The sequence below is a fragment of the Musca domestica genome, unplaced genomic scaffold (genome assembly GCF_030504385.1).
Source record: "Musca domestica strain aabys unplaced genomic scaffold, Musca_domestica.polishedcontigs.V.1.1 42, whole genome shotgun sequence".
Taxonomy (NCBI): domain Eukaryota; kingdom Metazoa; phylum Arthropoda; class Insecta; order Diptera; family Muscidae; genus Musca; species Musca domestica.
The window spans coordinates 7,429,486-7,444,374 of NW_026712329.1; the positions used below are offsets into that span (position 1 = coordinate 7,429,486).

Genomic DNA, 14,889 nt, shown 5'->3' on the forward strand with positions numbered 1-14,889 from the left:
AAAAGTGGCCAAGACCCCGAAAATACTTTAAATCATATGATGGTGATACCAAAACGTGATCATTTTTTGCAAATATGGTTTCTTCTTAAATTATCAACATAAGCTAAAATTAGTACGAAAAATATGGTTAAAGTGTAGAATATACTTGAAATCGGGTTGTTCCGTTACCGGGACTATGACCCATATCATGACCTGCCAAAGCGATTAAAGGTATCTTGAATGCTTAGGAAGAATTTATATTTTGCGTCCTTTATAGTCGGTATTTGCTGATTGCAGTCCCATTGTATTTTGTGTTCTCATTTGACAATTTATTGAATCGTTATGGGGTTTTGAAATGAACCCCATAACGCTTTTTCGGTCATTTTTGTTTGTTTAAATGTGTTCGCATCTTCCAGCTGAAGCACGATGTAGGTCCTGGAGTAGAAAGCATTTAACATCGTATTGCGCCCTCATTTCATTTTTAATAAGAATGAAAAAGAAAAAGAGTCTTCAACTCGTTCGCTGGTTTTTTTTTTTTTTTTTTTTTTTTTTTGAGGCAAATTTTTAAAGGTCCTTACGAAGTTTGTCGGTAGAATGTACTATTATTTTGAAATTCGATTCCATTGAAAAATTGTTGATTTTCCCGATTTTAGAATTTTTATATGAAGCGAAGATGTGGCTTTATACTACCCAAAAAAAACCTACACATCATAATAGAATTCCAAAAAAAAAAAAAAAAAAAAACAAATGTACATTCGAAAATAGTAAGTCAAAATGAAAAAAAAAAAATCAATATAAAACATTAATATTGTACATTTTAAAAGTCAAAATAAAAATGTTCAAATTTCACATTTTCTGAATCGTTAAAATCAGACCGGCGGTCTTTATGTTATAAGAGTAGTAACTAACACAACTTTATTTTACATATAGAGAAATAGATTTAGAAGTAGGTGCGTTCCTCAGCCCCTAAATAAGTACTTAGGGTTGGATGGAAAGCCAACAGCATCTCGTGTAATAATTCTCAAACCGATATCTTCATTATTTTGCCAAATATAAGGATTTTAGATAAATCGAAATAGTGGGCGTAGTCAATATTTTTTTCTTTAAAAAATGTTTGTACAAAAATTCAAATCGGTCCACCCGTTCTCAACTGATTCCATTACCAATGAACAACAATTGATTTTTATATATATAGAATAGAATAAAATGATAATATATATAATGTTTAATCCAAAAAATGCAAATCCAGTAATTCAAAAATGTGGTATGTCTATGTATTTTGGTCATGATGACCAAACGGTTTGATTAATAATCTAGATTAGTAAATTGAGAAGATTTTAATCTGTCGTAAATTTTTGTAAGCTTGAAAATGAACAAACTACAAGTTACTGAACTTAAGCTATTAAAACTCAAGTGCATTAATTTTTTTTTTTTTTTTCATTTTCTCTCAGTGCAAATTTGACCCTAACATGGCAACAAATCGAATACGGCTAGTGACAATGAAGAGTAAGATTATCATTGTTGTTTTTGTTCTTGAAGCTCATTCTGGTGGTGATTTGATGTTCATACTGTTGCTACTGTTGTGTTAGCAGTGCTCATGGTTCTGGCGCTACTGCTGCTGCTGTTCATGATGATGATGATGATGATGACGACGACGACCAGAAGCTATCCATTGCTCTTAGCCACATTGTAAATATTGTGTTTGTAATTGTTGAATTGTATCCTTTTTTCACCATAAATGCAATGTCATACTTTTTGAGAGTGTGAGTGCATGTGCGTTTGTGTGAGCTAGTCTGTGTGCGATTGTGTTGGTCGATTGAATTGCTAGAACTTGTTCGCGACCTTTTGTATAAAAAACAACAACAATACATAATGCGTTTGGCGTTCAACAGACAAACAACTATCCAGACGAACACGCACCAAGGATATTAAATATGTATAAAATCCGGACCGAATATTCACAAAATGGTTTAGCATTTCATATTGGTGTCTTATTATATAGCCACTGGCTATTGCGTCAATAGATTAGCATACTAAATTAGGTCGAGTTCAATAAATGAAACAAATCACGGAATGTGTTTTATTCGTAAGATACATTTTTTCAAGGTTAGGTGATTCGATATATATTTTGGAGGTAGCTTTAAACAAAAGACTGACAAAATTATATTTTACCATGGAAGATAGCCTCTATCAGAAATTTACTAATCTGGTAGCATTTTTAAATTTGGTCCACACTTTTAGTGGTAGAATTCACACTTAAACTAAAATGCGCTAAATATTGTACTTTTAGAGTCATAATGTAAAACGCAGAAATTGTAAATTTTTGGAAATAATAAGTTGGAATATTTGAAAAATCTTTCATTAAGTTCAGTACGGAATGGTAACCCAACATACCAAAATGGCTTGAGAATAATATTACAATAAGCTTATGAACATAAGCCTTAAGCTTGAGAAAATCTGGAGAAAACATTGAAAAATGTTTGTGTAACAAGTATAGAATAATCGAAACGGAACCCTTATTTATAAGCTTATACTTGAAATAGTAGAATAAGCTTACAAAAATAATATTATAATAAGCTTATTTTTGTAATAGTATATAATACTATTTTTTTTAATTTTTAATCATTTTTCACATTTTTTTTCTTGATGGACATCCCAGTAGTCACTGCCTCATGTGGTATTGATACCCTGACGTTTTCTTCTCCCTTATTTGAACTTCTGCATCTCTTGTATCTCATGTATTGAATTCCTTCAACTTTTTTGATGATTCCAATCTGAAATGGGATTGGAATAATTTATGTGAAAGATTCCCGGATTTATTATTCATCCATACCTAAAGGGTTCGGTCCAGAAATGGGTCCTAAATTCGCATGATTTTGCTTTTTGCCAAAGAAAATAATTTCTTGCTGACAATTTTCACAAAAAATCAAAACTAATTTGTCAACAAGGGACAGATTTGAGAAATGTTTGTGGAACATAAGTGTTTCTCAAGCATTGTTGAAAAATTATATTTTTATAATATTGTTCTCAAGCTGTATTGTATTTTTGGTATGTTGGGACATTTAAATTTAATTGAAATAAACAAGACTTTTCAAAAACGTACAGAATGGTACCGACCAGTCAATGTGTAAAAGTTTGTAGCTAGCATTTTAAAGTTTACACCATCACTCTTGAAAGGTACAAAAAGTAAAGAAGTTACAAATTGTATAACATGTGAAGGAGGCAAGGTGCAGACGGCCATAAACTACAATACATATATGTGTGCGTACTCATAAGAACTAAAAGTTAGTACTTAATAGAAATAAATTCTTAAATGTAATTCTGTAGTCAAAATTCAATACTCTAAAACTTAAGACTTTGACATTTCGCACCATTAGTGGAAAACATGAGAAAATAAAATAACTCGATCTTAGATTTAAAGATCTGATATATGCAATTTAGCTTTGTTTTATGAAATTATATTTTGAACATATCCCTATTTTATACTTTAGGCCCTACAAAGTATATATACAGGGTTAGATGAAAAAACTGCAACCAACTTCAAACTGCTGTCATTTCTATGCCACTTGTCCGACAGCTGTTAAAATTATTCCAGTGACAGCTCATTATATTGTTTAGAAGCTTACAAAAGCATTTTGGTGAGAATTTTCCCGAAAAAAGTTATTTGTGATGGAATTCAAGCGTGATAGTGTGATTTCTTTATATTTGGCTGGAAAACCACAAGTGGCTATCGTTAGATCACTCCAGCATTTAAATGTGAATAAATCTTTTATGTCTCGTGCCGTCGCTCGTTACCGTGATCCTGGTAGCGTAGTCCGACGTCAAAGAAGTGGACGAAAGAAAACAGCAACATCAGCAGAAATGATTCGAAAAGTAAAGAATCGACTTGATCGAAACCCTCGTCGCAGTGGCCGAAAAATGGCTTGTGAGCTGAATAAATCGCAAAATTCCATTCGGAAAATATTGCAAAATGAGCTCGGGGTAAAGCCACAGAAAGAAAATAGACTCAAAAGAGCTAAGGCGTTACTTCGCTTGGCCGAAAGTGGTGAACTGTCGAATTTGGTTTTCTCCGATGAGAAAGTATTCGTTGTCCAGCAGTTTGTAAACGAAAAAAATATCGTGTTTACTTGCCATCACCGGCCATGGTGATGGTGTGGGCCGCCATAACAGCCGATGGTCGCTCTCTGCTTGTATTAATCGACCGTGGCATCAGAGTAAATTCCGAATATTATAGCGAAAATATTCTGGAGGTTGTATTCAAGCCTTGCGCACGCAAAAATTTTGAGCGCAGACCTTGGACATTCCAACAGGACTCAAGAATGGCTAGAAAATGAGGTTCCTCGTTTCATTTCCAGCGCAATGGCCACCAAAATTTCCGGATACCAATCCGTTGGACTATTGTGTCTGGAGTATTTTGGAAAGCAAGGTTGGCACTAAAAAAATACCAAAGTGTCGGTTTCATTGGGCGTTTGAAGGCCATAATTCGTGCCAAAGGTGACGAACAAATCTAAACTTATTCTAAAATTTGATGCAATTTCCGATATTTTTTGGTTTCATTCAATAAAATTTAAAAAAAAAAATGTAAAAATGATGGCGTTTACCTGGCGTTTACCACCCTGTATACCCTCCTTTTTAAGGTGAAGGTTATAAAAAGTTAATGCACCTACTGGTAACGCAAATAATAATAATTGTTAGTGTAACAGATTGTTAGTGGAAGACATATTGAAACATATCTTTTTTGAACTATAACCATACAGAACTTACTTGTTATGTCCTGGATATAAAGCCGCCAATGATCGGTGAACAGTTCTTTTGGGAGAAAATGCAGAAGGAGATTTTAAATTTAAGCCTTAATATACCAATCATAAAATCCGAAGGCAATGAAAAGTATTAAGAAAAGAGATCTCCCGGTACATTGGCCCATGATAGAAAGACTTGAATGACCCCAACCATATATGGAGGTTAATAAGAAAATTGTGCTGCTCCTGAGTTTAAAAGTTATTATTTTTCTCAGCATTTTGCAAGTCGGTAACGCACCAGGGCAATCAAATTTTTAGATTACTGTTTTTATGCCGTCTAACACTTTGTCTCATATCCAATCTATCCACCTGAGTGTAATTTCCAACTTTTAAATGTACTATGTACGATGAGTTTTCCGGCTCAACTTAATTCAACAGATCAAAATGATAAATTATCTAAGAATGACAACAAATTTTTTACTTTTTTCAAACATTTTCCCATTATATGGATTTCAGTGTATAGACGCAAGTCAAGGCCCCTGGTGTATGTGTAAATTTTTGAGTTTTCCTTGTTTTGTTCTACGGTGAAAATTCGACGAAGTCAGAATTAACATAAAGGAATGCACTTTGTTCAAGGTTGTGAGTACGAAACCTCATTTAGTTCGAGTCAATTTTAAAACCAGTAAAGAAAGTCTTAACCCTACACCACTTTGCAAATTTAATAGAGTTCCACATAACAATTAAAAGCTTTCATATACGCTATGATTATAATTATAATTTAAAGTTCAAAAGACTAAATATGCCGAAGCATTTGATATATATGGGAGCTATATGCAAATCTGAACCGATCTTGACAAAATTTGGGAAAGATATTTCTGAGCTGTATTTCATATATTTCCCTGAATATCGTTGTTACGGAGTGCATGTTACGGCTGTGGGTAACAAATATAACAAATCGAATGAACAATATATATGGGAGCTATAGCTATATCTGAACCGATCTTCACCAAATTTGACATACTACCTTCTAGACTCAATTCGGTCGTAAGTGCCAAATTTCATCCCATTTGGACAAATATTAGACGTTCGGTGCATAATAAAAGGTAAATCGGACGAAGTTATATATGGGAGATACATCCAAATCCGAACCGATCTCGATAAAATTTAGCAAAGGTATTTCTGAGCTGTATTTGATATATTTCCCCAAAATTTGTTGTTACAGAGTGCATATTACGGATGCGGAAGACAAAAATAACAAATCGGATGAACAACATATATTGGAGCTATAGCTATATCTGAACCGATTTCGATCAAATTTGGCATACTTATTTTCAGGCCTAATATGGTTGTATGTGCAAAATTCCATACTATTCGGGCTGATATTACACGTTTGGTGCACAATAAAAGGCAAATCGGACGAAGAAATATATGGGAGCTATATCTAAATTTTTACCGATTATCTCCAATTTCAATAGGGTTCGTCCTTGGGCCAAACAAATGATTTGTGCAATATTTCATCTGGATCGGATAATAAATGCAAAGTGTACTTTGTTCACAAAAATACATAGACAGACGGACGGACATGCATAAATCGACTCAAAATGTGATTCAATGCAGATCATCAAAATGAAGTATGGGTCTATCTCGTTTCTTTTGCCTGTTACAAACAAATGCACAAAAACATAATACTCTGACCACCTTGTGGTGTAGGGTATAAATATACGACTCATGAAACACTATTTCCTCAGCGAATGACATAATTAACTTTCTAAAAGCTAATCCATGATGTTCATCTTCAAGAAACCATAATTCTGCAACTGCACACAAAATATATACTAATTGTCATATTATGTAGACGTTACGGCTTAATACCTTGAGTGGCTGTAAGGCAGCCTAATTTGATTCGCTTTTTTCGTAAATCTTTTTTTATTAAAAGCTACAACCATACTTTGAATTGTTCATTTATTTTGCTCTGGAGCTTTTCAATCGCTTCTGTATGATTCTGTGTGTTTTTAGCTTTGATACTGTCTTGTGTTGCTGTTGTCTCTGCTGCCAGCCGATGGCACAGCCACCGTCTTTTGCTGGAGTTCGTTTTTTGTTGTCAACTACCAGATATAATAAAATATAATAAAAATGTATTGAAAACGCTTACGCAACAACTATACTAAAGTAAATTTCAAAATGAAAAGAACAAAAAAAGACAAAATGAACCGCTTCTGTGACAATGATGATGACTGGGTAAAACCGAAACCGAAGAGATCCATCCATGGAACATTTCTATTACATCATGAACATCAAAGGACACCATCAGCGGCAGTACAAGGCAACAACAAAAAGAACATAATCAGCAGCAGCCAAAGCATCAACGACAACAATAAAGACAAGTCACTTGGGTGCTATACAGCACTCACGCAGACACGCTCACTCACTCATACAGTCACTATTTCATACACAATCACACAAATCTACATGGAAATCCTTTCTCATTCCAAAAGGAAAAAATGGATCTGAAACAACTGGAAAAGGCGAAATACCAACAGATAAATATAACAAATTGTAAATTTATTTACAACTAGCTGGCCCGGTCCGCGTTGCCGGCCCCTACTTTTAGTTTTTAATGCATATTTTTTAAAGCATTATAGAACACTGATCTGAATGATTTCAAAGTAGTCAAAGATAATTGGTCTTTTACACTCATTACCGTAATATAGGAATTAATTTATTTTTGTCATTAAAATTGTGCGTTGGAGAACCCATAAAGTCCATATTTTTCTTCATAGTATAATTCAATAACGATCCAAAAAAATAATATTCGTAATTTTTTCATGTTTCTGCCACAATTTGATATTTCGGAGTTTATGGCATGTAGACGTACATCCCACATCTACGTTCCAAACCAATATTCTAGTTAAAAATTCAATAGTATACCAAATTTTCTTTTCTGACCAAACCTTGGTTAGGAAAGTGGATTTGCGGGTACACTAATGTGGGAACTATACTCAAATAAATGCCTATGTGGACAATTATCTGTAAGACGATTCTCCAACCCAGAGTAGCCTAAATACAATTTTTTAGCCAAATCAATTGATGAATGTGATCAAGAGCAAGATGGGCTCCACTCCAAAAGTCAAAATATTATGAGAAGAGGTTTTTTACACCCGTAGAAACAAAGATGCCAAATAAAGGCCTGAAAAATGAAAAAAATGTCCAAAACCCCGAATATAGCTTAAATTATATGATGGTTATGCCAAAACGTGATAATTTTTTGCGAGGATGGTTTCTTCTCAAATTACCAACTTTTGCTAAAATGCGTATGAGTAAAATATGGTTAAAATTTAAACTATACTTGAAAAAGAATTGTACCCTTATCCGGGGGTCATATATCATGACCTGCAAAAGCGATTTAAGATATCTTGAAAGTTTAGGAAGTTTTTTTCTTTTTTTCCTAAATGTCCAATTCGCTCTACCATTTTGAACCCTTTATATTCGGTATTTCACTGATTGCCGTTCCAATGAATTGCATTTTGAGTTCTCATTGGGCGGATTATTGTAATATGAAAAAAATAGGTCCACATATAAGGGTTATACCAAAGCATTGTCCTATTCTTATAATTATTTGAAAAAATGTGTTGTTCTTCCTAAAATCTCAAATTACCAACATTTGAGGAATTTGAAAGGGGCTACATCATTTGAGGGACTACATCAATTTAGGCCGACCCTTTGTGTTTGGTTAAGCTATATAAAATGGACCCTAAAAACGTTTGATCCGAAACCCCTTTTTGGGATTTTTATGTACCAACCAAACAATTTTCCAAGTGTAATTTCCCGCAGTGTAATTACTGATTATAGCGCATAGTCACCGTATAACGTTACTTGGGAGTTAAGGTTACTTTTAAGGTATCGGAAGAATTTCCCGAGGATATGAATCCTTTTCTTTCTAAATTTTCAATTTGCTCCACTATTTTGTATAGTTCGCATATAACAGTGCTCTTCATATTCGGTATTTCACTGGTTGCAGTCCCAATGAATTTTGCATTTTAAGTTCTCATTGGATGGATTATTTCCATATCTAGTCAATTTCCATTGAATTTTTTTTCGATTTTTCCCGATTTGAGAATTTTTGCCATGAGATCTCTTTTTTCGTGTTTTTTTTAGCGATTTTGAAAAAGTAATTATCTTTTAACTTTGGTCTAACTGCGTTAAGTTATTTCGATATCATCTGACTGAATTCCATGCAACCCGCCATCAATTTCAGTTCTCAAGAAATCAAGTCAATTAAATAAATTGTTTTTAATATTCGAATTAAAAAAAATATAAAAAAACACTACAAATGTACATTAGAAAAAAGTAAGTCAAAATGGAAAAAAATCATGCAAAATAAAACATTACTATTGTACATTTCAAAAGTCAAAATTGTTCACGCAGAACAATGCATTTTTACGCGATTTTTTTGAATATTATCCTTTTCGGAAAACAGACAATTCCGAATTTGTATGAATCGTTAAAATCAGATCAGCGGATCTTGAGTTATAAGCGTAGTAACTAACACAACTTACATTTATATATATAGATTGTAACACACACACGCAGACACAGGCACCGACACATATTTGTGGCAAACTAAACCAACACAGACCCAGACGCCTGCACGCAGCTACAGTAGAAAGAGAAATGTCGTCTTCGTCATTTTAAGCCAAAAACAATCTGTTGAGAAATAAGGATGGATTTGCTGTTCTTTGAAGTATTTTTTTTCTCGAAATCAGGCTGTAACGATATTTAAATAGCACAAAATATTGAAAGGATATATTATTTATAAGCCATATCTAACTCGGCTGCAGTTTAGTAAAAGGTCTTTAGTATCTTTTGGAAAATTTTTAGAGGTAGATATCTTTACGCTGATTGCGGTAAAGTTTTGTTTCTAGGGAAATGGACCTGAGGACCCGGATATTCTACTCACATTGGATCCGGATATATCTTATAGATATAGGCAACATACTGGCACTCAAACTTTTTCTAATTTGTGCTCCTTATCTTTTCTGCATCTAAAATATGACGCTTTGAACCCGGCCGACATTAATATTGATTTGAATATAAAACAACTTCAGTTTGACAGCCGGTATTTGACATGCCCCATAGCAGCAAATCTCAAAAACTTTGATTAGGGTAGGAAAGTATACATTTTGGTTCGCGTAGCCCTGACCGACGGCTGGCTACTAAAAAATGTAACTTTAGGAAAAGCTTAGGTTAGCTGATTAATACAACCTAAAATTTTATGATCCTACTAGGAATGTATTATGTCGTATTTTACAATATTTTAGAAGTTTATAACGTTTTATACTTTTCCTACGTTTCCTACAGGTATTTGACTTTTGACTTTTCGACAGTCGAAAAGCTAAAACATTCTCTGGTAAGAGATGAAAGAATATTTATGTATGGGTCTGATGAATTAATTATTTTTTATATACAGGGTGAGATGAAAAACTTGCAACCAACATCAGAATGCTGTCATTTCTAAGCCATTATATTTTTAAAGTAATTCGTGATGGAATTCAAGCGTGATATTTGGCTTGAAAATCACAAGTGGCTATCGTTAGAGCACTCCAGGATTTAAATGTGAATAAATCTTTTGTGTCTCGTATCATCGCTCGTTACCGTGATCCTGGTAGCATAGCCCGACGTCAAGGAATTGGACGGTAAAAAACCGCAACATCAGCAGAAGTGGTTCGAAAAGTAAAGAAGTGACTCGAAACCCGCGTTGCAGTGGTCGAAAAATGGCTCGTGAACTGAAAATATCGCAATATTCCATTCGGCAAATATTGAAAAATGAGATCGGGGTAAAGCCATCGAAATTCCAAAAAGTGCAAGAACTTATACCGCAACAGAAAGAAAATAGACTCAAAAAAGCTAAAGAGTTGCTTCGTTTGGCCGAAAGTGGTGAAGTGCCGAAAAAAATCTAAAAATCTCATTTTTATACATTTGGTATTTTCTCAAACAGATAATGTACAAATGCTATTCAAGCCTCTTATTTTGACTGGATTTAGAATGTGGCCTTATTAAATAAAAGACCACCAGTTCAAGTTATAAAATGGTTGCTTTACATATGACAAAATTACAAAGATTTTGTAGCTATGTATTTTTTCACTAGTAAAATATGACTAAATTGCATATATTTCGCAGTGATCTTAATACCGAAAAACATAATTCTATCCCTTTTCCTACTCTCTAAATTTTCCTACAATCTATAATTTAGCACCCTTTAGTACAGATTTAGTGTAAGATCTGTCCACATTTCCAAAACCCCCTTCAACCACATTTCCACGAATTGAATCTCATTACAAATTTCAAGTTTTCACCTATATATCCGTTCACATTAAATTGTACCAAATTTAGTGTATTTAAGTACTTTTGGCACATGTATTGCTCGAATTTCGAAATATCTTTCAGTATGTCTATCCTACACAACATCAAAGCCTCTCACTCCAAATTTCAGATTTTCAGCTCTATTCCTTCCCCAAATACCAAAGTTAACACTATTTAGTACTTTTCGTACTTTTTACTACGTATTTTCAAATCTCCCAAATGTATCAACCAAACTGCACACAAGGTGATCCTAATGCCAAATTTTAGACTTCCAACACAGCCCTTACCCAATCCCTTACAATTTATAACTTTTTAGTAGGTATTTCCAAAACTACCTCCATATCCCAATCCAGCACTCAAACAGTAATCTTATTTCCAAATCCAAATTGTAACAAATTAGTACACGTAAGTACACATTTTCATAACTACCTATATCTTACAATATTATAGAAATCTTATTTCCAAATTTCAGGATTCCAGCTCAACCGAAACTCCCAAAATTTAAATTGCACCAAATATAGTACAATTTAGTACACATAAGTACGATATTACAAAACTACCTACATACCTCAGTCCAATTTTGAATAAACATTTCGAAAACTTCCTCCATACCCCAATTCTACACTCCGCCATCAATGTTAATTTCAAATTTCAGGATTCCAGCTCCGTCCGTTCCTCCAAATTCGAATTGTAGCATACATTTGATTGGATGTTGTTTCGATGTGCGAAACAATGGTGCTGCCTCTTCGAAAATAAACACAAAATTTTATTGTATGAGATATGCCCACAAACGTTACAATCGGTTCGTACAACAAGCTAAATATCAAAAAATTTTGATTTTTTGTACAACTGAGACACAACTTCGTACAACCGACCCACAAACGATACAATTTTGAATACAACCTGTCCAAGTTGTACAACCAGATGTATCGTGTGTGGCTTGCTTTATAATGTCTAGCATGAATAGCTTTTTTTCATCCCAAAACGTAAAAATATTTTTCTCCTCAAAGCTGTAAATTTGAATCTTACTAAAACATATTTCAAAATTAGTCCTGACTACTGTCATTTTTAAATATGTTTTTGTATTGAAATAAAAACACAAAAGGAATTGCCAGAAAATTGCCCGTTCAAGAATTTTTTTTCTGTTTCTCTTACCCCTCTCCTACAACCAGAGATATAAATTCGGACTTATTAAATAAGAAATCTTGTATTTAGGTGATTTCTATGGCCTATTTTGGAAACTGTTGTACCATGGTGACAACACTAAGGGTTCAGAGATGTGTTTTCCAAATTTGGTCTACCAGACTACCTAAAATATATTTGCATCATGTTTTCATGTAGCAAATATTGTAAATAGGTATTAAATTTTGACACTCACATCAGAAGTGAAATTTTTAAAATATAATTAATTTATTGGAATTATGAATGAAGATCCTTCAGCAGGAATATATAAAATTTTCATTTTTCATATTTTTTCCCAAAAAAAGTTGCTATTTTATTAGACACAATTATAATTCGCTTCATCTTGAGGACAGCCTTTTGTTTCCTTAAGAAACAAACAAAATATAAACCACTCAATGTTTATTGTCGATGGCATCGTTGGCTGTATCTTGTCCTTGTTACAATGATGATAAGGACGATAACGATGACGACGACGAGTATCATCCGCATCATTATTATCTACAAAATTCCGAGTGCAAAAAAAAAATCAACCGAAAAAACTGAAATAAATGGCAACAACAAACAAGTGGTCGCAACACAATGAACACAAAATGATATTCCCACACAAAGGAGTGTACGTACACTCACTCACAACTGCACACACACACACAAACGCCCATGCAATCCTTATTCTAAGAGTCAAACAAGAAACGAAGAAAAATTGCATAATAATCCCTTAGCTTTGAAATCAACAGATTATCCGTAAATATTTGTGTAAACATTGTAACCCAAATGCGTTTTGTCAATACACACACACACACAGATGCACGCACCCACACATGTCCATTCCCACAATATTGAGTGAGGGGAAGGAATATCCTTGCATTCACCCACATCCCTACGAATGGATAACTGCAGCAATGTTGCCCGTCATGAAGGCAAGGCAGCATCGTTATACACGAGCGCACATTGTATTGTGCAGCGATTTGTCTCTATAAAACCCTGGCATATTCACACGAAAACACACACAAACATCCACACCCACACCTAGAAATATGTGTAAATGTAACCAACTAGATTACAACCATATAGGGACAATGACAAGGGAAGACTGTGGAAAAAAGCCAGTCTGGCATTTAATCTGACACACACACTCCGGGTTCGAAGCAATTCACCTATTCATGCTTGTAACGGCATCCGTGCATTCGTCCCCGTTCGATCCCTTGATCATTACCTTATTTAGCAACATCATGACATGGTTCGGTTAACTAGCTATACAACAACGGTAACAATATCATTGTTACTGCCGCACACAAAATCAAAGTTTGGCTTATAAGCCACTGGAGCCCACAGCCACACACACTCACACATTACCAAATCGTGTAATAGTTTAAAGCATATCATCGCATTGCAAGTACAATGACATGGCAAATGTGACGCTTATAAGCCCTTCAATGCCTAAAAACCGCAGCATCGCAAAAAAAAAACGAAACTATTTATAGGGGACCTCTACATCTGACTTCCCCCGTGTCTCGCCCTGGCACTGGAACATTATTATTATAACGGGGTATGTGGAGATTAGAAAGGTTACTGCAAACTAGACGCGTCGACCAATGTTTGCACTTTGAACACTCACAAGCTCACCCACACACACACCCATTGACCGATAATCGCTGGATATTTGGTGTGCCGTTGATATTCAATTTCGGTTTTTTTTTCTTTCCAGATTGGATTCGATTCGCTGCCTGATAAAATGTCGCAGCAATGCAGCTGTTAAATTGAAAATTTAATATCCGGATATTTGCCATGTCTGGTCGGTCAACTATCAATTAACCTTCCGATCCAATGGCATTTGTGATTGGAGTTTGTTTTGGAGAGTATTTCATGTGTAATGAAAGTTGAAGGGGTGGGTGAATTGTCGGCAAATAAATATAAAATACATTGTTGTTGTAAAAGATAAGTTGGATTTTTCTATGGCTACAAAAGTTTAAAATATTTTGTGGCCAAATTGAAGGTAATCCGTTGAATTGTTGTTTTTTTTTTGTTTCCCTTGAAAAAAAATTTGAAAATGAAGTCAATTTTTTTAAAGTATTTGAGTATTTTTTTTCTACATCGAAGACCTCTCAGCTGCAGAAGTCTTTTTTATATGCATCACACGCCTCTCGAAGATCTTTAGCAAATACAATTTCCTTGGGTCAAATTCCAGATTAAGTGGACCTGAACTTTGAAAGTCCGGACACTTTTGTAAATATAAGGCAAATACATTGGGTTGCACTTTATCGGATATCAATACTTCAGACTGTCGGATATCAAAGAGCACTTATAAACAAATAAGCAAAGGCTATAGTCGTGACCATGTGATACCCTACAACACTAAAATATTTTAGAAGCCCTCTTATGTCCAAATTCATTTTGGAAGATTTCGCTTTTGAAGTTATGTCATAGAGCACTATGTCATAGAGATATTTCCCTAAGCATTTTGACCAGGGACATTTGTCCAATATTTATGCACTCCGTCGTGCTGTTAGTTGTTGTGGTCCACTTTACAGCTAAATATAATCCAATGGCTAGAATTCTTCCCTGTCCTTGACGCTCTTCTTAGGCGTTTCGAATGGCTTCGATTGTGTGATCAGGAAAATTATTTGCTTTT

The 14,889-nt window shown here is 34.3% G+C and overlaps 1 protein-coding gene and 1 long non-coding RNA gene across 5 annotated transcripts in view; both read right to left on the reverse strand.

The window, feature by feature from the left end:
• The window catches only part of LOC101895133 (myb-like protein P), a 166,358-nt gene that overhangs the window by 100,796 nt on the left and 50,673 nt on the right, over window positions 1-14,889 (reverse strand). The gene's annotated exons all lie outside the window — the stretch shown is intronic.
• LOC109612084 (uncharacterized) lies at window positions 2,558-3,032 on the reverse strand. The gene is made up of 2 exons (XR_009343077.1): window positions 2,813-3,032; window positions 2,558-2,753 (listed from the first exon to the last, which is right to left on the reverse strand). It is a non-coding gene; the product is annotated as an uncharacterized LOC109612084 (long non-coding RNA).